The sequence below is a fragment of the Monodon monoceros genome, unplaced genomic scaffold (genome assembly GCF_005190385.1).
Source record: "Monodon monoceros isolate NGI ecotype Baffin Bay Population unplaced genomic scaffold, NGI_Narwhal_1 Super_Scaffold_18, whole genome shotgun sequence".
Taxonomy (NCBI): domain Eukaryota; kingdom Metazoa; phylum Chordata; class Mammalia; order Artiodactyla; family Monodontidae; genus Monodon; species Monodon monoceros.
This window is the reverse complement of record NW_021703774.1, coordinates 30,453,387-30,461,035: the sequence shown is the minus strand read 5'-3', so window position 1 is coordinate 30,461,035 and position 7,649 is coordinate 30,453,387. Positions and strand designations below refer to the sequence as shown.

Sequence of the window (7,649 nt, the reverse complement as noted above, 5' to 3'; positions counted from 1 at the left end):
CCCCCCATCCCCTCTCTGTGGCTTGCATGGGGGATGCACCTTCTCACTGTGGCCCGGGCATGGCCTTGACATTCAGACATCGGGTCCTGCATGGACACTTGTGTTTGTTCCATAGCGCATGTGGCTGCAGTCTGTGCTTCTGTAGATGGGGGCTGTGCGTGAGCCCTTCCTCTTCCCCGCAGACACCACTGGTGCTCGCTCGGCCTCGCGGGTGATGCGGGGGGCACGGGGGACAGTCTTGTGTCCCCACCTTCTTGGGCTGCAGACAGGCCACGCTGGTGCTGTGGTGACTGGGGGCTCCCAGGAGAACCCCACTGCAGACCGGAGAGGTGGCCCCCGAGAAGGTGGCGTACACCTGGGGCCGGGCCTCATCAGTGAGCCACGGGCTACCTGCGGCAACAGTGTCTCACCGTCCAGGGGCTGGGTGTTCGGGCGCCGTGGGGATGAGCTGCTGTCTGCACGGCAGCCGTGTTTGCCTTGTTGAGCCGGGGGAGGCCCCTTGGTGGCTCCTGGAGAGCCTGGCCTCATTTCTTCCTGCCCTTGGCATCAGAGCCCATCACGTTCATGCCGTTTCTGCTTGCAAAAGGACCTGTGTTAACAAAGACCACGTGTTAGGACAGCACAAAAGTGTCTAGAAATCTGGGCCAGGAGGAGAAGGGAGGGGGATTGGCTGCGCCCGCCAGTGGCCTGGGAGCCCTGCCCACCTGCAGAGACCTGGCCCGGGGCCCGCGGGGAGGGCGTGGCCCATGGTCCCCAGCGCCTTCCGTCTCTGGGTTCCAGGAGAACTGCGTGATCCTCAGAGAGCTGGTGAGGCTGCAGGCCCTGAAATCCCGCCTGCTAGGGTTCCGCACACATGCTGACTCCACGCTGGAGATGAACATGGATAAGACCAGCCAGGTGGTGGCCGCTGTCCTAGGTAACACCGCCTCCCCGAGTCCCAGTGGGGATGGGGGTCAGGCAGACCTCGACCGGACGTGGTGCTGCCTGAGACCCCACTGTGTCAGCCCTTGGGGGTCGCCTTCCCGGACCCTTCATTCTGCCTCGAGGGGCGTGGGGTCGGGGGTGGCTGGGGGGCTGCCCCAGGGACGTAGCCAGGCCTCTCCCCTCTGCCCGCAGGTGAGCTGGCCCAGAAGCTGAAGCCCCTCGGGGAGCAGGAGCAGCCGTGATCCTGGAGCTAAAGAAGGCCGAGTGCCAGAGGCGCGGCCTGCACTTTGACGGCCCCATCAACGCCTGGGACTTGCTCTACTACATGAACCAGGGGGAGGAGACGCGCTACCACGTGGACCAGTACCTGCTCAATGAGTCCTTCCCCATGCAGGCAGTCACACGCGGGCTGCTCGGCATCTCCCAGGAGCTGTTGGGGCTGACCTTCGACCTGGAGGAGGGCACCAACATGTGTCATGAAGATGTGAGGCTCTAAACTGTTTGGGACGCGGCCTCGGGCAAGGTCATCCATCAGCAAGTTCTACCTGACCTCTATGCTCGGTGCGTGCGTGGGGGAACCTGTCAGCCATGGGGCAGGGCTCCTCTGTGGAAGCGGGGCCCCACCCACCTCCCTCCACAGGGAGGGGAAGTCCGGGCACGCGGCCTGCTTCGGCCTGCAGCCGGGCTGCCTACAGCATGATGGGAGCTGCCAGATTGCCATCACGGCCATGGTGGCCAACTTCACCAAGCCTACGCCCAACCTGCCCTCCCTGCTGCAGCATGATGAGCGGGAGACCAACTTCCACGACGTCGGGCACGTGATGCACCAGCTCCGCTCCCAGGCGCAGGGCTGCAGGCAGGGGGCGGGGAGGGCCCGGGCATGCGTGGTCCTCAGGCAGGCCCTCGCCATGGGATTCTTTCACTGACATCACCCCGCACGTGGTGACGGCCTCGGTGTCAGCTTCCATCATCAAACCCCAGGCACAGGGCGCGTCAATAACGGAAATGGATGTCCTCGAGGCTCTAGAGGCTGGAAAACCCAGATCAAGGAGTCAGGGCTGGTTCCCTGCATGTTAAATACATGTACTCAAGAGTTGCCTTTAAAAAAGACAAAAGAAAAGAAAGGAACGTTGCCTGCACGTCTGCTGACAGCCAGTGATGAGAACCAGAGGGAAGGCTCTGGGGCCGGAAGCACAGTGCCCTGTGAGCTCTGGGGCTGCTGCCAGTCTCCGTGGAGGCTCAGTAAGTCCCAGTGACTTCCCCACCTGGGGGGCACCAGCTGAGCGTCTGGGCCCAGGACCCACTGCTCGTTCAGTCTTCCTGTGGTCAGCCCTTCATCCTGAGAGCGATGCTCTCACAGGCTGCACCGGGGCACATGGAGACAGTTTACTGAGCTGTACAGACGTCACTACTGCTTTGGACCATTTCCATCACCCCGAAAATGTCCCTCACGCCCTTAGCTATCACTCCATCCCCTCGCCAGCCCCTGACAACCAGGAACCCACTTGCTGACTCTGTGGATCTACCTGCTCTGGACGTTTCTCCTCAGTGGGGTCACACCCTGTGTGTCCTTCTGTGTCTGACTTCTCTCGCTGAGCATCGTGTTCTCAGGGTGTATCGACGTGGCAGCGAGCGTCAGGGCTTCACCGCATTGTGTGGCTGAGGGATGTAAAGAAGACAAGAGAAGAGAAAAGAACGTTGCATGCAAGTCTGGTGACAGCCGGTGATGAGAACCAGAGGGAAGGCTCTGGGGCCAGGGGCGCCGTGCCCTGTGAGGCCCTGGTGCTGCTGCCAGTCTTGTTGGGGCACGGGCAGCACCGTCCCTCAGGAGCTGCTGGACAAGTTCATCAAGTCCCGGGAGGCCAACCCAGATGCGGCCGGACCGAGGGAAGGGAAGGGGGCTTCCGGTCTGCCCGGCTGGAAAGCACGGCCTGGACACGGTGCCAGCCCCCCCCGTCTCCTTCCTCCCGCCCCCCAGGCCTCTTCAACCTGTGCCAGATCGTCCTGGCCAAGGTGGTTCAGGCCCTGCACACGCAGACGGCCGCGGACCCGGCTCAGGAGAATGCCCGCCTCTGCCAGGAGATCCTGGGGTTCCCAGCCATGCCAGGTAGCCAAGCGCGCGCCGGGCCCACCTTACCGGTCGGTTGGCTGCTACTGCCCAGGTCAAGAGGATCGTCTGGTGGTGTGTGAATGGGGACCGACTGACGGGCTCCAGCCGAGGCCCGCTGACCTCTGGCCTCTTCCTGCCACAGTTCCTTGGCTGGTCCCTCCAGCTGTGGCCCGCAGAGTCGGAGGGTGGGGTGGGAGGCTCTGCACATGCTTTCTAGAGAGCCTGGAAGAGGCAGGAGAGGGCTTCATACTCCAGACAGAAGGCATCGACGAGGTCTGCCCATGCGTGTCGGTGTGGACACGCGGTTCACTCCCTCGTGAGGGCTTTAACCAGTGATCTCCCTGTGGTGGAGGGCGAGCCCTGACTCATCTCTTGCAGCCTCGGCAGCTGACCTTGTAAAAGGCTTAGGAGTGAACCCTCGTGAGCTTCAGCAGAAAGTCGGCAAAGATTTATTTGTGTCCCTCCACTGAACTGCCAGCAAGGTCCCCGTTTTCTACAAGTGTTGGGCCAATACTCTCTCTAGTGGCAGGGGACTCAGACAAGGCTGCTTTGAGGCCCCCACCCCCGCTCTGGGGCAGGGGCACTGAGCGGCCAGGGGGCCAGGCAGGAGCCCCTCCACGTGTGTCCCAGGGACCCACCTGCCTGCGACCTTCAGCCGCCCGGCAGGAAGCTACGCGCCCACTCCTATGGCTACCTGTGCAGCGAGGTGTACTCCGCGGACACGTTCCACACACACTTCAAGTAGGAGGGCGGCCTGAGTGGCAAGGTGAGAGGCCGGCCTGCCGCGCAGACCAAGGAGGCGCTCTTTGGCCTGGGCCTAGATGCTCGTGCCGCTCCCCTGGGCCTGCCGGGCTCTGAGGGCCCTGCCCTGGACCCCCTGCTCCCCTGCCCTTTGTTCAGTCACAGCAGAGGTGGCCACACCACACCCTCTGTGACATCCGTGTTCCAAGCTCCTGCAGGCCCGCCCCCTCTCCGCAGGTTGCCATGGACTACAGAAGCTGCATCCTGAGGCCAGGGGGTTCCGAGGATGCCAAGGGCAGACGTGATGGCCTTAAATGAGTCGCAGAGGCCTTAAGTGGGCTTGTGTGGTTGGGCTCACCTCTTATGTTTCAGTGAACTTTGTGAGAAGACAGGGCCTGGGAGCTGCAGCCTCACAGTTGGGCTCCACAGTAAGATGTGTGGGACACACCTCAAACTGACCCAAAACATGGAGCAATACCAGCCATCTAGAGGTCTAAAAGAGAGCCACTGCAGCTAGCCCATAGGTCCAAGAAAAATAAATTCATATTTATGTAACTGAGTTTTGGGGAGATTTGTTCCAAAACATTATCACAGCAAGAGCTGACTAATACAACATCCTCCAAATCACTGCTATGTACATGGCTGCCACCATGCCTACGTGTAAGGCAATTGTGTCCTCAAACTTTGAGAATTCTTGAATTCTTGGTGCCTCTCCAACACAATGTACATGGCTAAAGTTTCCCCAAATACCTTCACTAATGTACCACAAAGATCTCCCTAAACTTTTATTAAATGTAATGCAAAGTTCTTTCTATTCATTTTCTGTTTCTATGTAGTTAAAATGCTTTTTATCAACCTAAAAGGATGGAAAATTGGAACAAAACATCTTTGTGGATAGCTGCTTTTCACAAAGGAAAATTACTAACAAACCAGGCATTTCACTGAGTGTAGAGCACTAGTGCCCCTAGTGCCTCTAAATGCCAAGTGAACAAAGGCACTTAATAAATATTGAATCCTGCTCTCTCCACTTGAGAGGGGAGAGCAAGCTATTCTCAAGTAGTGGAGGGATTCTCTTAGCAGCTATTTGCAACATTCTGTGAACCTGGACACTGTGTAGCTACAAAGAAACATTTTGTCTAAGGAAACTAACTAGAGAAACTTGAAAGTGGAAAAAGAGAGAAGGAATGAGAAAATACCCTTCTCATGGTGACTCATTCACTTATTCGTTCATTTACCAAATATTCACTATGTGTATAGTTCTGTGCTGAAAACTGCACAGAACACGGAGATGTACCCCCATTCTCAGGGAGATTAGACACCAGAGAGGGAGATGAGACGTAGATGCCTTATGGCAGTTCCACATATGTCTTGTTAAACTGTTTACAAGTTCAGGGGAGAGAAGGGATCCAGAAATTGCTTGGATTCTCAGTGAAGTCTTCCCAGAGAAGGAGGTGTACGATAGATTGAATAGAAAAAAACAATTAATGTCATAGGTAGATATGAAAGGAAGCAAAGATGCAGAGATAATTAGACCCAGTTCTTTTTTAAAAAGTCTAGAAAGTGAAATTAAAGCCAAATTATGGAGGGTCTTGAATGTCAATCTTAAGAGTTTGGCTGTATTGGGTTGACAATGGGTGCCACGGACGGATTGGAAGAGCACAATGGCATAACCCAAGAGCCTTGGGAGGTGTAGGAGAGGTTGCAGGGAGGAAGATAGAAAGACATGCGATTCTCCGAAGCAGTCATCGTAATCCAGGTGTAAAATAATAAATGGTAGAACCGGAGTAATGGCAACACAGACAGAAGGGAGGAGTATGAGAGATGCTGAAAGAAAACCTGTCAGGGCTTCACCATTGATTGGATACATTCATTTCTCCAGTTAACAAAGGTTGTCAGTAAGTGTGCTAGTCGCTGGGAATCAAGAGTAAGCAAAACACTCATAATCTCTTCCTCACGGACCATATGGTAAACACCTATCTAAAACTGGATGTGAAATGTGATGAAGGCTATACACGAGAGGTACGTGCTGTTATGTGAGCTACGGTAGGGGGATGTGATGAGTTGAGTAGGTAGGGGATGCTTTCTTGACAAAGTGACACATGAGAAGAGATGAGAAGGATGAGGAGGCATCAATCAGTTGCAAACTAAACAGAAGGACATTTCATGCAGAGGGGCAGCATGGGCAATGTGCCGTTGTAAGTATGCAGGCCTGAAAGGAGGCCACTGTGGGCTGGATGACTGAGAATGAAAGGAAGCAGGGACACGACGCGGCTGCAGAGATCATGCTCCATCCCGCCCAGGGGATGCCCTGCCCTGCAGACTAGCACACCCAGAGTGCCAGTGCACAGCCAGAAGAGAAGCCTGCTCTAGAATGCAAGTCAACACTGCTTCTTTCACCAAGAAAGTCTTGCCTGTTAAAGTAAACAGCATATCTCGTGCACATACGATTTACATGCTGAAAAAAGCTCCTTATCTTACAGAATGGCAACAGTCCTCCACCGGCAGCCAGCCTGTGACTCCACATTTTAGACCACTGTGAGGAGGTCTGTCTTTATCCTAAGAGCAATGGACAGTCACAGAAGGGTTTGAAGAGGAGAGGGTGGGGGCTGCATCATGGAACATGGATTGGAAGGCAGCCAGAGTCAGCAGAAAGAAGATGAGGAAGTTTGTGTCTGAAACACTTATCTTCTTGATGAAATAAGAGGTATCCTCTTCAGGTGAGAGAGCAAGGACACACAACAGAGTCTAGTGGGACATGAAAAGAGTGGAGAAAGAGTCATTGTTAACGGCCATAAGTAAGGGAGTAGAAAAAAGAAATGGGGACCGCATGTCAGTTAAAATAAGACAGCCTGTGTTGTTGACATAGCTCTGTGACTGGATCTAACAAAACACATTTCTCTGAAAGCAGGTCCAGAGAAGATGAATGTTAGAGATGATCAGAATGCATCTGCAGTGAGGTTCCATGGGAAGGTAAAATGGCTTGGCAGTCTGGGTATAATGTTGTCATGATGGACCAGCAGTCAACTACAGGGAATCAGAGGTAAAATGATAAACTGTATTCTAGTCAAACTTACACTCACCAGAGCCCAGAAGGAGGAGAGCCCGTGTCTTGTACTGCCCGGTAGTCATGTCCCTCCCAGCTCAGGTATTGGCAGGGAAGCCCAGGCATCTTGTCTTGGGCCAGGCACGCACCTGGCTTGTCAGAGGGTCCCAGAGGTGCTGTGGGGAGGCAGCTTTTGCTCACCATGTTCAGGGAAGCTAGAACACACCGGATGCTGAAAGGAGAACCAAAGCCACTATTAAGACATAATTCAACTGTCTCCCACTCCAGCAAGGGGTCCTGTTAGCACCGTATCAGTGCAACTGGCGTCACCCCAACCCAGGACCAAGCCAAACGAACACCTCTCCAGGGGCCTCGAGACCCCACAACCTGTGCCACGCACACGGGAGCATCACTCAGCTACGCAAAGGGGTGAAGCACTGACACTCACAACAACGTGGACGGACCCTGAGAACACGATGCTCAGTGAGAGAAGCCAGACACAGAAGGACACACACTGTGTGATTCCATTGATGGGAAATGTCCAGAACAGGCAGATCCACAGACAGAGAGTGTCAGGGGCTGGGGCAGGGGACTGCCGGCCCTTTGCGCTGGTGGAATGTTCTGGAATTAGAGGTGAAGGCTGCACAGCTCTGTGAATATAGTAAAAGCCATTAAATTGTACACTTCATATGGGTGAGTTCAGTGGCGTGAATGCTATCTCGACAAAGCTGTTATTTAAAAAGACACAAAACCCAAAACACCCAGCGCGGCTCCTCCTCCCCTTGTCCCGCCCCTTCACCTGGTGTCTGTCCCAGACCAGGTGTGGGCCCA

The 7,649-nt window shown here is 55.1% G+C and overlaps 1 pseudogene; it reads left to right on the top strand.

Moving 5' to 3' along the window:
- Positions 1-4,108, top strand: part of LOC114897822 — a 4,808-nt pseudogene extending 700 nt beyond the window's left edge.
- Positions 4,109-7,649: the final 3,541 nt, after the last annotated feature.